At 43.9% G+C, this 18,768-nt stretch overlaps 1 protein-coding gene across 1 annotated transcript in view; it reads right to left on the bottom strand.

The window, feature by feature from the left end:
* The window catches only part of EVI5 (ecotropic viral integration site 5), a gene marked incomplete at its 3' end in the record, with an annotated part of 127,504 nt that extends 109,190 nt beyond the window's left edge, over window positions 1–18,314 (bottom strand). The window contains exon 1 of the mRNA XM_017857367.1: window positions 17,869–18,314. The remainder of the gene's footprint in view (window positions 1–17,868) is intronic.
* Window positions 18,315–18,768: the final 454 nt, after the last annotated feature.

Genomic DNA, 18,768 nt, shown 5'->3' on the forward strand with positions numbered 1-18,768 from the left:
AGAATGGGAGAAAATTTTTGCAATCTACTCATCAGACAAAGGGCTAATATCCAGAACCTACAAAGAACTCAAACAAATTTACAAGAAAAAAACAAACAACCCCATCAAAAAGTGGGCAAAGGATATGAACAGACATTTCTCAAAAGAAGACATGCATACAGCCAACAGACATATGAAAAAATGCTCATCATCACTGGCCATCAGAGAAATGCAAATCAAAACCACAATGAGATACTATTTAAGCTCTTTGAACCTTGGTTTCCTTGAATTATATAGTAATTCCAACACTTTCCTGTTGTAACATTTCAGAGAAAATTTATACAGACTCAAAAAAGCAGATTTTTTTGGCAGAGCACGGTGGCTCACACCTGTAATCCCAGCACTTTGGGAGGCCAAGGCAGGTGGATCACTTGAGGCCAAGAGTTCAAGACCAGCCTGGCCAATGTGGCGAAACCCTGTCTCCACTAAAAATACAAAAATTAGCTGGGCATGGTGGTGCACGCCTGTAATCCCAGCTACTTGGGAAGCTGAGGAAAGAGAATCACTTGAACCTGGGAGGCGGAGGTTGCAATAAGCCAAGATCACACCACTGCACTCCAACCAGGGCAACAGAGCGAGACCCTATCTCAAAAAAAAAGAACTCACATAAGATTATCTTTTATGCAATGGTTAGTTTCAAATATAACAGGTAAAAAAATTCTCAAAATGTTATACTATAATAGAAAACTAAGGTCTTAATTCCCTGAGCTCCATATACTAGGCTACAGAAACAATTACACATTTCTGGGACAAGTCAATACAATGAGAGTACATTAGCAAGACTAAAGATACATAGCTACACAATAACTGACTTTCAGAAAATGCCAAAAAAGCATTTAGGACTGCAAGAGATTTTTAAAAATCTGATATTAAAGGAATCTAAAGTGTTACACACTTAACTCTGACACATATTCACACCTCTCTAGTTCTCACCTGCCACAGGCAAGTAAGTGTTCTGTCTGAAGTCAGAAGACTTCTGTCAGAGCTTATGCTCTTTGGACTCTCCTAGAGCTCAGGTGATTGCTCCCTTCTTCCCAGTTTCTGCTCTCAATTTTTAAACATGCTCCTCCGCCATATTTAAAAATCTTGGCTGGGTGTGGTTACTGACTGACACCTGTAATCCCAGGACTTTGGGAGGCCAAGGCAGGTGGATTGCTTGATCCCAGGAGTTTAAGACCAGTCTGGGCAACAAGATGAAATCCCATCTCTGCAAAAAATACAAAAAGTAGCCGGATATGGCAGCACATGCCTGTAGTCCCAGCTACTCGGGAGGCTGAGGTGAGAGGACTGCTTAAGCCCAGCAGATCAAGGCTGCAGTAAGCCATGAATGCACCACTGCACTCCAGCTTGGGCGACAGGGCAAGACCCTGTCTCAAAAAAACAAAACAAAAACAAAATCTTGCTGGATCTTACATCCCCCAAAGTACCCTGTGTCTCACTGTATCCTCCCTTCCCCATAGCTAAGCAACTACAAAAAATGTTTACCTTTTCACTCTTTCCTTTCTCACCTCCCACTTTTTCATTGCAAACTGGCTTCTATTCTACCATTTTTCTGAAACCACACTTAACCAAGGTTACTTACTGAGAACCTCTTTGTTGCTAAATCAACTAAACACTTGACAGTCCTTATCTTACTTGATCTCTCTGCAACATGTGCCCCAGTACCATTTTCTCCTTTTATTCTGATTTTTCTGATTACAAAATACATGTTAAGAATCCAAATATCACAGAAAAAAATGGAAGTCCAAGTACTCTGTAATCTCTCTCTCAAAGACAGTCACAGTTAACAACATGGTAATGTATTCATCAAGATTTCTTTTCTAATAATACATATGACATATAGGTATATAGGTAATTTTTTAGATTTTACAAAATTAGAAAATTTTACATAATTCCTTGACAATTTATTTTACTTAACGTACTTTGATCTTCTGTCCTTGTCGGTATTTGCGGCATGAAGATTAATTCCTCCCCTCTCCACGTACCCCCGCCACCCTACCTGAACCAGGCAAAGAGCTCCATATCCTAATACCTGGAACCTGTGACTATGTTATCTTATATGGCAGAAGGTGCTTTGCAGTTGTGATTAAGTTAAAGATCTTGAGACAGGCCAGGCACAGTGGCTCACGCCTGTAATCCCAGCACTTTGGGGGGCTGAGGCAGGCGGATCACGAGGTCAGGAGATCGAGACCATCCTGGCTAACATGGCGAAACCTTGTCTCCACCAAAAATATATAAAATTAGCCAGGCGTGGTGGTAGGCACCTGTAGTCCCAGCTACTCGAGAGGCGGAGGCAGGAGAACGGCGTGAACCAGGGAGGCGGAGCCTGCAGTGAGCTGAGGTGGCGCCACTGCACTCCAGCCTGCATGACACAGTGAGACTCCGTCTCAAAAAAAAAAAAAAAAAAAAAGATCTTGAGATGGGAGGTTATCTTACATTATCTGGGTTGTGCCTGATATAATCACAAAAGTCCTTATAAGAGAGAAAACAATGTGAAGGCTCAAACAGAAAAAATTTGAAAATGCTGGCCGGGCGCGGTGGCTTAAGCCTGTAATCCCAGCACTTTGGGAGGCCGAGACGGGCGGATCACGAGGTCAGGAGATCGAGACCATCCTGGCTAACACCGTGAAACCCCGTCTCTACTAAAAAATACAAAAAAACTAGCCGGGCGAGGTGGCGGGCGTCTGTAGTCCCAGCTACTCGGGAGGCTGAGGCAGGAGAATGGCATAAACATGGGAGGCGGAGCTTGCAGTGAGCTGAGATCCGGCCACTGCACTCCAGCCTGGGCGACAGAGCGAGACTCCGTCTCAAAAAAAAAAAAAAAAAAAAAAAAGAAAATGCTATACTGCTGGGTTTGAAGATGGAGGATGCGGCCAAGGAATGCAATGCAAGGAATACAAGGAACACAGCTCCAGAAGATGGAGAAGATTCTCCCCTCCAGCCTCCAGAAGAAACCAGCCCTGCTACAATCTTGACTTTAACCCAGTGAAACATTTTGAACTCTGACCTTCGGAACTGTGAGAGACTAAATTTGTTTTGTTTTAAGTCACTAAGTTTGTACTAATTTGTTACAGCAGCACCGGAAAGTAACACAGTATATACACCATATTCCATAAGCTGTATAGCATTCCATCACACAAATGTACTATACTTTATTTAACTAATCCTCTATTGATGGATACTTGGGGTGCTTCCCATTTTTTACTATTATTAATATATGTTAAACACATTTTTCCACATGTGTACGTTTCTCTAGGATTTATTTCATAAAGTATAACTACTGGGACAAGTAACATGATATTATAAGTTTTAACAGATATAAAAAGAAACCTCCAGAAGTCTGGGTTTTTTTGTTTGTTTTTTGAGACACGGTTTCGATCTGTCACCCAGACTGGAATGCAATGGCCCGATCCCAGTTCATTGCAACCTCCACCTCCCGGGTTCAAGTGATTTTCCTGCCTTAGCCTCCCAAGTAGCTGGGATTACAGGCACCTGACACCACGCCCGGCTAATGTGTATTTGTATTTTTGTAATTTGTAATTGTATTTTTAGTAATGACAGGGTTTCACCATGTTGCCCAGGTTAGTCTTGAACTCCTGACCTCAGGTGATCCACCCGCCTCGGCCTCCCAAAGTACTGGGATTACAGGAGTGAGCCACAGCGCCCGGCCAGAAGTCTGTATTTTTACTCACACTAACAACATTCCAGTCCCTCCCTCCCTCTTCAAAGTTCTATTTTTTTTAACTTCTGTTAAATCACTTTCCTTGGTTTCCTTTTATAGTGGCTACTCCTTTTGTTCTTATGCAGACTCTTCTTCAGTTCATTTCTTAAATGTTAATGGTCCCCAACATTCCAATTCCATTCTATCCTCCCTACACACACTCCCAGAGATATTTCATACTTCCTTTTACCCCCAATTACTACTTACAAACAAAATGGAATTCATTACTCCTTCCCTTTAAATCTTTTCCTCCACAGTGTTCCAACATCCAGCAACCTATCACAGACATATAGGGGTCACCTGATCCCTACCTTATCCTCACCCCATATATCAAGTCTAAGGAGTTCATGTCCTTATAGCACTAGAATCCATTAGCTTATCTACCTCCCTACCAATTCCTTGGATAAGGAATACATCAATTTTCTTTTTTCTTTTTTTTTTTTGAGACGGAGTCTCCCTCTGTCACCCAGGCTGGAGTGCAGTGGTGCAATCTCAGCTCACCATACTCTCCGCCTCCCGGGTTCAAGCAATTCTCCTGCCTCAGTCTCCCAAGTAGCTGGGATTACAGGCGTGTGCCACCACGCCCGGCTGGAACACATCAATTTTCAAGTGTATTACTTTACTGTGTGTTTTCCCTATTCCAAGTCTTATACCCCACTGTACCAGAATATTCTTTTTTTTTTTTGAGACGGAGTCTCACTCTGTCGCCCAGGCTGGAGTGCAATGGTGCGATCTCAGCTCACTGCAACCTCCGCCTCCCAGGTTCAAGCGATTCTCCTGCCTCAGCCTCCTGAGTAGCTGGGATTACAGGCATGCACCACCACACCCAGCTATTTTTTGTATTTTTAGTAGAAACGGGGTTTCACCATGTTGATCAGGCTGGTCTCAAACTCCTGACCTCGTGATCCACCCTCCTCGGCCTCCCAAAGTGCTGGGATTACACGCATGATCCACTGCACCAGCCTGCCCACTGTCTCAAAATAATCCTTCTAAAACTCAATTCTGATTTGTCACTCAACTAGATGGCAGGTTGGAATGTAAAACAGTGTAATTTCTTGGGGAAAATTGTTCAGCATTGTCTTCTAAAGTTAAACATACATCTTCCCTATGACTCAGTAATTCCACCACTATTTATTTATCCAAGATAAATGATAGTGTATGTCTACAAAAAGACTCACAGTCAAAACTTCATAGCGGCCGGGTGCAGTGGCTCATGCCTGTAATCCTAGCCCTTTTGGAGGGTGGGGCGGGTGGATCACCTGAGGACAGGAGGAGTTCAGGACCAGCCTGCCCAACACGGTGAAACCCTGTCTCTACTAAAAATACAAAATTAGCCAGGAGTGGTGGTGCACGCCTGTAATCCCAGCTACATTGGAGGCTGAGGCAGGAAAATCACTCGAACCTGGGAAGTGGAGGTTGTACTGAGCCGAGATCACGCCATTGCACTCCAGCCTGGGTGACAAGAGCAAAACACCATCTTAAAAAAAAAAAAAAGGGCCAGGCATGGTGGCTGACACCTGTAATCCCAGCACTTTGGGAGCCCAAGGCGGGCAGATCACCTGAGGTCGGGAGTTCAAGACCAGCCTGACCAACATGGAGAAACCCCATCTCTACTAAAAATACAAAATTAGCCAGGCATGGTGACACATGCCTGTAATCCCAGCTACTCAGGAGGCTGAGACAGGAGAATGTCTTGAACCCGGGAAGCAGAGGCTGCAGTGACCCGAGATCGCCAGATTGTGCCATTGCACTCCAGCCTGAGCAACAAGAGCAAAACTCTGTCTCCAAAAAAAAAAAAAAAAAAAAACCTTCATAGCTACTTTATTCATAATAGCCAAATAGGAGATGGGACAAATAAATTGTGTTATATTCATACAATGTATTAATATGCATGGATTAAGAAGAACTATTGATATGTGCAAGATCATTGATGAATTTCAAAAACATTTTTTTGACCAAAAGAAGCAGACACAAAAGAATACACACTGTTATTCTACTTATGTGAAGTTCAAGAACAAGAAAAACTAATCTATGGTAAAAGATATCACCACTCCAGACTGGGCAACAGAGCAAGACNNCCAAAAATTAGCCAAGTGCAGTGGCACAAATCCTGTTGTCCCAACTAACTTGGAAGGCTGAGGCGTGAAGATTGCTTGAGCCCAGGAGTTCAAGGCTGCACTGAGCTATGATCACGACACTGAACTCCAGCCTGGGAAACAGGGCGAGACCTCATCTCTAAAAACAAAACAAAACAATCACAACAATGGGGATTAAAGCAACTACAATATAAATGATTCACATAGGTGAATCAAAACTCATTAAATTGGTCAGGTGCAGTGGCTGACGCCTGTAATCCCAACACTTTGGGAGGCCGAGGCAGGAGGATCACTTAAGGCCAGGAATTCAAGACTAGCCCTACGCAACATAACAAGACCCCATCTCTATGAGAAAAAAAATGCTTTTTAATTAGCCAGGTGTGGCGGCACAAACCTGTAGTCCCAGCTACTCAGGAGGCTAAGGTGGGAGGATTGGTTGAGCCCGGGAGGTCAAGGCGGCAGTGAGCCATGATCACCCCACTGCACTACAGTATGGGTAACAGAGCAAGACCCTGTCTCCAAAAAAACACAAAAACAAAAAACAAAAAAATTATAAATTATTTCTGGAATTTTCCATTTAATATTTTCAGACTGTAATTGACCACAGTTAAGTAAAACTGCAGATAAGAAAGAACTACTGTATTCAAAGACATTACATTATTCATGACTTATCCCCAAAATTCATTTTCAATTTACTTCAAGGTCCTTTCACCATCAAATTATGCTCAGTTTTCCAAACTATCCTGATTTCTGGTATGCCTGAAGATATTACATTTTTCTTCTACCTTTCTCATGTATTTCATTCAAATATATTACATAATTAATCATTAAAGCTACACTTTTATACAGTATCTGCTAATGCTGTTCTGATAGTCACTAGCATAATTTACGAGCACACTGATTCATTTCTGATACACAAAAGATTCAGGACAAAGACAACAGCAAATAATCATTTGAGCACCAACTCAGAGACAAAATTCCCACCCTTCCTTCTATCTCAGTGCTTATACTTTGCTATGAACAAACAAAAAAAGCATTTATCCATAATAAAGCAAGTTTTGTTCCTATCTCTCATCAAGGTCCCTTTCAAGAACAAAGGAGCTAGTAGTTACTTACGAAGAGTCCGGATAACAAACTTACAAGACACTAAATAGCAAAAACAAGGAAAATCCAGATAACAGCCAGTTTAACAAACTTTAGGGAACACTTTTCAGAGAGTTGGATGAGCACAAAGAACAATTAACAAGCCACTAAACCCACATTGTCTTTGGCCACTTAAAAGGATAAACTGCAAACAGTACAAGCAGAGAAAGCTCTCTTGAAGTAAACAGCTAAAAATGCAACAAATAAACATACCAGGCTAGTAGCAATACCTAGTGAGAAACAACATGGCACTTTGCAAGCAAACTTATGGGGTCACTATCAACAGGTTCTAACAACAATTAATTAATCTACATTCTTCCAATGAGGAAGGACTATCGTAACACCATGAGAGATAGTAAAAATTCCCATGTCATCTGACTGATATCTTGAATTTTATACACAAACACAAAAGTAAAATACAGTCATGCACCACATAAGAACATTTCAGTTAATGGATACCATATATCCTGGCCCTGGCTGGGCGTGGTGGCTCATGCCTGTAATCCCAGCACCTTGGGAGGCTGAGGCGGGTGGACCATTCGAGGTCAGGAGTTCAAGACCAGCCTGGCCAATATAGTGAAACTCCGTCTCTAATAAAAATGTAGAAATTAGCCAGGCGTAGTGGTGTGTAATCCCAGCTACTGGGAGGCTCAGGCAGGAGAATAGTTTGAAGTCAGGAGGCAGAAGTTGCAGTTAGCCAAGATAGCGCCACTGCACTCCAGCCTACGAGACACAGCGAGACCCCATCTCAAAAAAAAAAAAAAGAGGGTGGCCTCACGAGATTATAATATAGTACTTTTGGTGTATCTTTGCTGTTTAGATACACAAGTACCACTGTGTTACAACTGCCTACAGTATTCCATACAATAACAAACTGTACAGTTTGTAGCCTAGGAGCAAAAGGCTATACTATATAGCCTACGTGTGTAGTAGGCTCTACTATCTAGGTTTGTCTAAGTGTACTTACTCCATGATGTTTATGCAGCAGTGATATTGTCTAACAACTCATTTCTCAGAACGTACCCCCATTGTCAAACAACACATGACTGACTGTTATTAACTTGTGGTAGAAAGAAAAGGCCAGTGGAGATTTTGTGCAGTGAGAAGCAGGCTTTTGTATTTTATAAGACTTGTTAAAAATTAATTTGAAAAGCAATATGTAGGGCTCGCAGGTTTTATTTTTTGCCAAATATTAGAAGGAAAATCTACCTACTATCTAGAACCACAACTTCATAAGAAAAGGGCATTTTAATACAGAAAAGGATGGATATAATTTAAAGGTGAATAAATTGTATAAACATTGACAACATTTCATTTCATCATGAACTTCATGGTAAAAACTCTGACTCAAAGAGCAGCATTTGGGAAGCTTCTGAGTTAGTAAGTGTTTTAAAGAAAATAAAAATATAGAATGTCAAAGAATAACAAAGCTATTAGAGATAATTAAAATAAAGACTTCAATGGGTGGTTTTATCATTCCCTTCATGTTAACTAGACACTAAAATCTCCACCTTATTAATCTTTAATAATAGCTGATAACTTTTTCTAGTTTAGAAGCTTTTCTCAAAATAAAAAGTTCTGAGTACTACCTCTCTCCATGATTGGATTTAAGCATTACTAACTGAAATGATAAAACTATCATGACTTTTTTTTTTTTTTTAAGAGAGGGAGTTTCACTCACTGTCACCCAGGCTGCAGTGCAGTGGTGTGATCTCGACTCACTGCAGCCTCTGCCTCCCATGTTCAAGTGATTCTCCTGCCTCAGCCTCCCAAGTAGCTGAGACTACAGGTGCACACCACCACACCCAGCTAATTTTGGGGGTTTTTTTGTTTTTTTATTTTTGTTTTTTTGAGATGGTGTCTCGCTCATCGCCCAGGCTGGAGTGCAGTGGCAAGATCTCGGCTCACTGCAAGCTCCGCCTCCTGGTTCATGCCATTCTCCTGCCTCAGCCTCCCAAGTAGCTGGGACTACAGGTGCCCGCCACCACGCCAGGCTAATTTTTTTGTATTTTCTGTAGAGACGGGGTTTCACCGCGTGTTAGCCAGGATGGTCTCAATCTCCTGACCTTGTGATCCGCCCGCCTCGGCCTCCCAAAGTACTGGGATTACAGGCATGAGTCACCGTGCCCAGCCAATTTTTTGTATTTTTAGTAGAGATGGGGTTTCACTATGTTGGCCAGGCTGGTCTTAAACTCCTGACCTCAGATGATCCACCTGCCTCAGACTCCCAAAGTGCTGGGATTACAGGCGTAAGCCACCACCACACCCGGCCCATTATGACTTTTTAATAAATTTTGTTATATATTACAAATAAGCAAGATCTATTATTCACACAACATTTAATGCACACACGGATTTTCAGATCCCTTGTAGAGATCTACAGCCCAATCCATTTCTCCAGGCACTCATCTCCTCTTACCACGAGTTTCTCACATTTTAGGCTGGACGATTCCTTTAGAGAAGGTATCAAATAGCTCGTTAAACCGGATCATCTTCAAAATCACTTCTAATCTTGAGATTATAACATCCTGGGACAACGAGTACTTCTGAAAAGAATTTTGAGACTGCTAAAGAAATGACAGCTTGACCAATATTTAGGTCCTCTACCTCCTGACACTCTTTTCAGACGACTGTGAAGAAATTAAAAGGAGGAGACAACAATGGAGGACAGGTGGCAACAAGTTTCTGTATAATGGAAAGCATACAGTGGACTTCCAGGGTGAGATGGCAGATTGAACACACACACATCTAATTTTGCTTTCTCCCAAAACTTTACTGAAACAAGGATAAAGAAAGTTGTGTAATTGTTGTTTGCTCTGTTTTTAGGACACACCCCATTAGGACAGGGACAATGAGACAATAGCAATAAAATTTTGGAAGCTCGAAAGCAGCTGGATAACTGACCTAGTCAAAGATGCCAAATTTTTTGTGTATGTGTGTGACGGTGTCTCACTCTGTCACCAGGCTGGAGTGCAGTGGCTCAATCTCAGCTCACTGCTACCTCCGCCTCCTGGGTTTAAGCAATCCTCCTGCCTCAGCCTCCTGAGTAGCTGGGACTACAGGCGCCCGCCACCACGCCCAGCTAATTTTTGTATTTTTAGTAAAGACGGGGTTTCACTATGTTGGCCAAGACGGTCTCAATCTCTTGACCTCATGATCTGCCTGCCTCAGTCTCCCAAAGGGCTGGGATTACAGGGATGAGCCACTGCACCCTGCCAAAGATGGCCAAATTCTAAGCCAGCAATGCTGACAACTAAGAACAAACCAGTTTATGCCACAGATTCCTCAAAAGGTTCAGGAACTGTCAGAACAAAGAGGGGAAGGGGGACTAAAAGAAAAGAGCAACTGAATGCTGAACAGTTAGAAACCCAGATTTCCTCCAAGCTGCCCCACCCTCAATGTGGCAGGTGACAGATTTCTTTTCTCAAGAGGGTAAACCATACAAGGTGGAAGACATAGGTATCTTAACAGAGACAGGTTGTGTGAGCCCATATCTAAATGTTCTATGGCTCCTCCTTACCCAACCCTCTTTTCCTGAGTTCCCAGATACTGACACTAGACCTCAACTCTCCAAACAGAAAACTGGAAGATACTCTCTGGAAAATATGACCGGGACAAAAGGAAAGATAAATACACTGGAGATAGCCTCAAACAATCCACCCAGACCAATCATTTCAATCTTGGCCACACACTGGAATTATCTTGGCAGCTTTAAAAAATACTAGTGCTAATCTACGGAGATAGAAATCAGAATAGTGGTCACCTCTGAGCTGGGAGTGAGACAACAGAAGAAAGGGATATAAAGAAATTTTCTAGAATTTTTTGCCATGCTCTACATCTTGTGTCAGCTACATGGTAAAAATCAAACTATACACTTAAATTCTGTGCATTTTATTGTATGTAGCCACACCTAATTTTTTTTTTAACTGTCGCTACCTGGGACCTATTCTCAGAAATTCTGACGTATTAGCAGTAGGGATTTTTTTTTTAAAGCTCTCCATGTGATTCTAATGTGCAGCCAAAGCTGAGAATCACTGCTTTAGACTCTAGAATATAGGGTAAAACTACACGTCCTTAAGCCCTACTTACAAGTTCAGGACTTCCCATCAGCTTTCAGTAGCCCACTCTTAATCATGAACAGACAACCAAGGATTACCAGTCTTCCAAGGAGGGCCTCTACTAATAAGACTATATCAAATAGGGAAAAAAAGTAACTTGGAGGAAACTATTCAAGGAAAAGAAGGTCTAGGTCAGGCACAGTGCCTCACGCCTGTAATCCTAGCACTTTGGGAGGCCAAGGTGGAAGGATCACCTGAGGTCAGGAGTTGACCAGCCTGGCCAACATGGTGAAACTCCGTCTCTACTAAAAACACAAAAATTAGCTGGGCATGATGGCGGATGCCTGTAATTCCAGCTACCTAAAAGGCTGAGACACGAGAATCGCTTGTACCCTGAAGATGGTGGCTGCAGTGAGCCAAGATCACACCACTGTGCTCTAACCTGGGCGGCTGAGACTCCGTCTCAAAAAAAAAAAAAAAAAGGAAGGTTTAAGAAAATGATTTTTAACATTCTCAGAGAGATAAGAACAGATATGGCACCCATGAAACAAGAAGAAATAGAGAAATAAATGACTGAGTAGAGGAGGCTGAACCTACCGGCCTGCAAAAGGGAATACAATCAAGAAACAAGCTGAGGGAGTCTCTCTGAGCCTATTCTGGCTCAGGAGACTGCCGGATAAAGTGATATAAAAATTTTTTTTAATTTAAAAAATAAAAGCAAGCTGATTTGGCTAACTCACAGAATCCCGGAAAGGCTCAGGATCTAGGAGCCTAGGAGTTCCCAGGTATAGGGTCAGTGGTGGAGAGGCATGGGGTTAAAGAGAAAGTAAATAGTTTAAAGTCTATGTAAGGTACAGTTGCACTCTACTCTAGGTTCCCTCCTCCGCCACCATTCCTATCTCATAAATTTATTTTCTAGAAACACTGACCTGGTGATATGGTTTGGCTTTGTGTCCCCACCCAAATCTCACCTTAAATTGTAATAATCCCCACATGTCAAGGGCAGGACCAGGTGGAGATAACTGAATCACAGGGGCAATTTCCCCCACCGTTATCGTGATAGTGAGTGAGTTCTCACGAGATCTGATGGTTTTACAGGGGGCTTCACCCTTTGCTGGGCATTCATTCGCTCTCCTGTTCCCCTGTGAAGAGGTGCCTTCCACCATGGTTGTAAGTTTCCTGAGGCCTCCCAGCCATATGGCACTGTGAGTCAATTACACCTCTTTTCTTTATAAATTACCCAGTCTTGGGTATTCTTCATAGCAGCATGAGAACAGACTAATACACCTGGTGAGACTCCAGACTCAAGAAAAGTAAAGTGAGGCTCAAGGCTGAAAGCCAAGGGGTTAAACAGAAGTGTGTTTCATGAAAAACAGCCCCTGCCCACAGCCCACTTCCTTTGTCCACCTCTCAGAACACTGGGAGCCAAGCATAGACCCTCTTCCCCTCCCCTAGATTTGATTCAGATACCCCTCTGCATGCTGCCAAGCCAATTTCCATCATAGTACTTCTCCTAGTGGAAGATAATGATCTTTTTTTTTAATTTCTACTATCCCCACTAGACTCCGAGCTCCTTAAGGGCAGAAGCAGCATCTTAATCAGTTTTGTATCCCCAGAGCCTAACACAATGACTATCAATATACTAAATACCATATAAATCTTTAATTGGTCCAACACACTGGCAATACCATGTTAAAAAATAACACCATGCAAAACTTAGTTGGAAATACTAGAACACAGAAGGTGTACTTTGGATTAGGTCATGAATAAAGAGTAAAGATTTAGAATTTATTGATAAAATGATGTCTCGGATTAGTTTAAAATAATCCCAGTGCCACCCCTCCCTCACCCTGCAAAAAATTCAGATGTTTTTCTACATGCAGGTCACAAATGTTTTAAAATATGTTACAATAACATCAAAACACATCAAATATCTAAGAATAAGTAACAAAAATATGCAAGGCTTCTACACAGAAAACAGAATATTACCAAGAGAAATTCTTAAAAGACCTAGATACAGAGATATACCATGTTCATAAATTGACTCTCAATATTGAAACATCAATTATCTCCAAATTTATATATATTCAACTGTAATTCCAAAATTTGTGGAAATTGACAAGCAGATTCTGAAAATTATATGAAAATGCCAAGAGCCAAGAACAGCCCAGAAAACCTTAAGGAACAAAGTTGGAGAGCTTATATTACCACATATCAAGGTTTATTATAAAGTTACATTAATACAGTGATATTAGTGCAAGGATAACAAATACACAAATAAAACAGAACAAAGTATCCAGAAACAGACCCACACTAATTTCATAAATTAGCTGACCATACTGTTATCTGATTTATGAAAAAAAGTGCCACACAGTGGAGAGGACAAGGATGGTATTTGCAATAAATGGTGCTGGAGCAAACAGACGTCCATACAGTAAAAAGTGAAGAAAAAAAAAAAAAGTAAATCTTTTCAGCATCTTAATCAGTTTTGTATCCTCCAAAAAAAGCAAAAAAAAAAATTTTTTTTTTTTTGAGATGGAGTCTCACTCTGGAACCCTGGCTAGAGTGCAATGGCACGATCTCAGCTCACTGCAACCTCAGCCTCCTGGGTTCAAGCGATTCTCCTGCATCAGCCTCCTGAGTAGCTGGGATTACAGGCGTATGCCACCACGCCAGCTAATTTTTTGTATGTTTAGTAGTGACAGGGTTTCACCACGTTGGCTAGGCTGGTCTCAAACTCCTGAGCTCGTGATCTGCCCACCTAGGCCTCCCAAAGTGCTGGGATTACAGGCATGAGCCACCATGCCCAACCTAAAAAAAGTGAATCTTGACCCCTGCGATTCATCAAGAATTTACGGTAAATTATACACCTTAAATGCAAAAAGTAGGGGATGGGTACAGTGGCTCACACCTGTAATCCCAGCACTTTGGGAGGCCGAAGAGGGCAGATTGCTTGAGCCCAAGAGTTTGAGACCAGCCTGGGTAATATGTTGAAACCCTGTCTCTACAAAACATACAAAAATTAGCTAGGTGTGGTGGCATATGCCTGTAGTCGTAGTCACAGCTACTTAGGAGGCTGAGGTGGGAGGACTGCTTGAGCACAGGAGGTAGAGGTTGCAGTGTGCTAAGATTGCACCACTGCACTTCAGACCCTATCTGAAAAAACATATATTTTTTTTCGCAAAAAGTAAAATAAAATTGTTATTAAGGCAACACAAAAAAAATATGTTCATATTTTCAGGTTAGGCACTGATTTCTTAAACAGGACACAAAAAGCAGTAACCATAAAGGACAAGATTGATAAAGTATACTTTATTAAAATTAAGAATCTCAGGCTGGGCACAGTGGCTCATGCCTGTAATCCCAACACTTTAGGAGGCCGAGGCAGGTGTAGGTGTATGACTTGAGCTCAGGAGTTCGAGAACAGCCTATGCAACATGGCAAAACCCCATTTCCACTAAAATACAAAAATTAGCTGGGCATGGTGGTGCTCACCTGTAGTTCCAGCCTAAAAAAAAAAAATTAGGCAGGAGGATTACCTGAGCCTTGGGAGATCAAGATTGCAGTGAGCCATGATCATGCCGCTGTACTCAAACCTGGGCAACAGAGTGAGATTCTGTCTCAAAAAAAAAAAAAAAAAAAAAAGGCCAGGCACGGTGGCTCACACCTGTAATCCCAGCACTTTGGGAGTCTGAGGCGGACGGATCATGAGGTCAAGAGTTCAAGACCATCCTGGCCAACATGGTGAAACCCTGTCTCTACTAAAAATACAAAAATTAGCGAGGCATGGTGGTACACACCTATAGTCCCAGCTACTCAGGAGGCTGAGGCAGGAGAATTGCTTGAACCCAAGAGGCAGAGGTTGCAGTGAGCCGAGATTGCGCCACTGCACTATAACCCAACAACAGAGTGAGATTCCATCTTACAAAACACACACACACACATACACACGCACACACACACAAATTAAGAATCTCCAGGCATAAGGCCGGGCGCAGTGGCTCACGCCTGTAATCCCAGCACTTTGGGAGGCCGAGGTGGGCAGATCACGAGGTCAGGAGATCGAAACCATCCTGGGTAACACAGTGAAACCCTGTCTCTACTGAAAATACAAAAAAACAATTAGCCAGGCGTGGTGGCGGGATTCTATAGTTCCAGCTACTCGGGAGACTGAGGCAGGAGAATGGCATGAACCTGGAAGGCGAGGCTTGCAGTGAGCTAAGATCACGCCACTGCACTCCAGCCTGGGCGACAGGGCAAGATTCCGTCTCAAAAAAAAAAAAAAAAAAATCTCCAGGCATGAAAAAAACACCATTAAAAGACTGACAAGGCAAAATACAGACAGAAAAAATAAAAATGCAATACATATATATCCTAGAAAGGACTCATATCCAGAATAAAGTATTACAAATCAAAGAAAAATAAGCATATCAATGAAAACTGGGCAAAAAGACTTAACAGGCACTTCACAAGAGGAAATATAAATGGTCAACAAAAGATACTCAACCTCAGTACCAGGAAAATGCAAAATGAAACCACACTGATATATTACTGTACCTCTACTAGACTAGCAAAAAAACATTTCAACTGACAAGCACCAGCAAGGATGTGGGGTAACCAGAACATTCCCTGCTAATTGGTACAACCACTTTGGGAAAATGTTCAACAATATCTAATACTAAAGTTTTATCATGCATATACCTCTAAAATCAACAATGCCACTCCTATGTACATACTCCAATCTAGTAATGTTCTATTTCTTGATCTTTGGTGGTTCACTTAGTAAAAATTCATTACCCACAATGTTTTTTGTTTTTGTTTTTTTTGAAAGACGGTCTCACTCTGCCGTTCAGCCTGGAGTGCAGCGGCATGATCAAGGCTCACTGCAACCTCGACCTCCCTCGCTCTGGTGATTCTCCCACCTCAGCTTCCTGGGTAGCTCGGACTACCAGCACACACAACCACACACAGCTAATTTTTGTATTTTTAGTAGAAATAGGGTTTTGCCGTATTACCCAGGCCAGTCTCGAACTCCTGGGCTCAAGTGATCCACCTGCCTCTGCTTCCCAAAATGCTAGGATCACATGTGTGAGCCACCGCACCCGGACCACTTGCACATTTAGAATTGTGAACTTTTTCTCTATACTTCAGTAACTTGGTTCTAAGATTTATTTGACACAAAGTTCTCAGAAATCTTAGTTATCATTTTAGAATAGAAAAAAAGAGCTTCTGGGCCGCACCAGAAGTGCTCACACCTGTAATCTCAGCACTTTGGGAGGCTGAGGCGGGAGGATCATTTGAGGTCAGGGGTTCGAGACCAGCCTGACTAACACGGTGAAACCCCGTCTCTACCAAAAATACAAAAAAAAAAAAAAAAATCAGCCAGGCGTGGTGATATATGCCTGTAATCCCCAGCTACTCGGGAGGCTGAGGCAGGAAAATATATCCAGCCTGGGCGACAGAGTGAGACTCAGCCTTAAAAAAAAAAAGGAAGAAAAGAAAAGAAAAAGAAGGCCGGGCACGGTGGCTCACACCTGTAATCCCAACACTTTGGGAGGCCGAGGTGGGTGGAACATGAGGTCAAGAGATCAAGACCATACTGGCCAACATGGTGAAACCTCGTGTCTACTAAAAATACAAAAATTAGCTGGGCGTGGTGGCACGCGCCTGTAGTCCCAGCTACTCGGGAGGCCGAGGCAGGAGAATTGCTTAAACACAGGAGGTGGAGGTTGCAGTGAACCAAGGTCGCCACTGCACTCCAGTCTGGCGACAGAGCGAGACTCCGTCTCAAAAAAAAAAAAAGAAAAGAAAAAGAAAAAAGAGATTCTGGTACACTGGTGAAATTCTACTAACAAAATTTTAATACAAAAAAAAGTTACTAACATATATCAGCTCTGAACAAAGATTAAAAACTACCAGATCACTTTTCTTTAACTTCAGTAAGCACTGGAATTCATTCTTTCGGCAAAGAAAGGAGTTTATTATTCAACACTGTAACCCAAAGAAAAGATACCACTTCAAGAAAATACTTCTTTTTCGAAAGCAGCCCTAGCAGCAATAGATAGAAGGAAAGCGAGGAAACCATTCCAAAAGGCTTGATTAACTCTTGGGTGAAAGGATGCCAAATGAGATGATCTAAGAAGCCCCAAAGACAGACACAGGGAAATCACAGCAACTCTTTGGAGTGCAAACACCACCACCACAATCCAACCTACCGGATATCCTGAGGTTAATTTGAGGCTTGCCCCACAGTCATAAGGTGATTCAGGGATGGCTACAAACTCTCCTCAAGTGCATCCTGGACCTGGCACATCTGCCTTGCCCATCACCAGCCTGGAGACAAGCCATGCGCAGAATCCCGGAGGCCAAATAAAGACGCCAACTTTGCAAGTCAGGGGCGCGAGCGCTCTCTCCCCTGAAGTGCCCAGAGGGAACCGACTTCTGGCCTCGAGGGTGGGGTGCAGGGTCAGTGTCCTCCACGGGATTTACGAGGACGTGCCCCCGAAGCTGCTCCGTCCCTCCACCGCCCTGGGACGCCACAGTTAGACCCGCCGACGAGTTTCTTCCCCAGTGCCCACGAGAAGGAGGGCTGCGACCGGCGGCGGCGGCGACAGGCGAGGAAGCGAGTGCAGGGAACTTAGGCCTTGGCGGGGCCGGGCGCGCCCGCCCCGCTCGCAGAGCAAAACTTGCGGCGCCCCCGCCCGCCGCGCCTGGGCCCAGCTGTGCGCCAGCGGAGCACGGACTCACCGCCCGCTCGACCTCCCGGCCTCCCGGCCTCCTGGCCCGCCCGGCCTGGCGCGGCGCCCCTCACCTTGGAAACGTTGAGTAGACTTCGCCGTAAACATTAACTTCCCATCCAGCCGGCAGCCGCGCCGCCGCGTCTCAGCGCCTCGGCCCCGCTCCTGGCTCCACGGGTCGCCCGTCCCGCCTTCCCAAAAGCACCACGCTCACTCAGAAGCTCAGGGCCGCCTCGCGACCCTCATCTACCCCTCCCGGTACCACCGCTGTCGGAATCGCCGCTAGCCCCTCGCCTGCCGGCCAGCTGGCTCCTCCAGGGTCCGGCCCGGCCGCGTCAGGAGAGCCCAAGGCGCAGGCGCAGCAGGGCCTTAAAGAGACCCGGCCGCCTCTACCGCAGAATGGGTTCGAGCAGGTTAGGGGCCTGGCGGGCAGGCAGAGAAAAGGAGAAGGCGAAGGGATTGGACGGAGTGCAGCGGGGGCGGGGAAATCCCTCTTTTCCTCTCCGCCTCTCTTTCAAAGCACCAGCCCTCAGCCCGGTAAGACGCCGACTTCCCCCGCCACTTGAACCGCCCCTTCCATGTTAAAGCCGTGGAAGACACACCCCCTCGGGGGCCCGAAGCGACCCAGAGCTTAAGACTGCAGGCCTCGCGCTGCCGCACTGGCCTGGAGCCTGACTTCCAGGCCCTGGGCACGTGGTGCAGACGCGCAGGCTTCGGAAGGCAGCCCCGAGCTCCCACAGAGGTGGCCTTAGGGCACTCTGAAAAACAATAATCAACGTGTAAATGACACTTGTAATGTACTCTTCCACGTCTCTACGCACTGGGTTTATGCAGACTCCTGCAGGGGGCAGAACATGGGCACAAATATGTAAGATTCAGCTGGGCAGCCCTCCAGCATCAACGAATTCTTAGAAGGAAAGTACTTCGTTTCGGACAGAAACAGCCTATTCTGGTCCAGGGAAAGCAGGCAAGAA

Source organism: Rhinopithecus bieti, unplaced genomic scaffold, assembly GCF_001698545.2.
Source record: "Rhinopithecus bieti isolate Rb0 unplaced genomic scaffold, ASM169854v2 scaffold_46210, whole genome shotgun sequence".
NCBI lineage: Eukaryota > Metazoa > Chordata > Mammalia > Primates > Cercopithecidae > Rhinopithecus > Rhinopithecus bieti.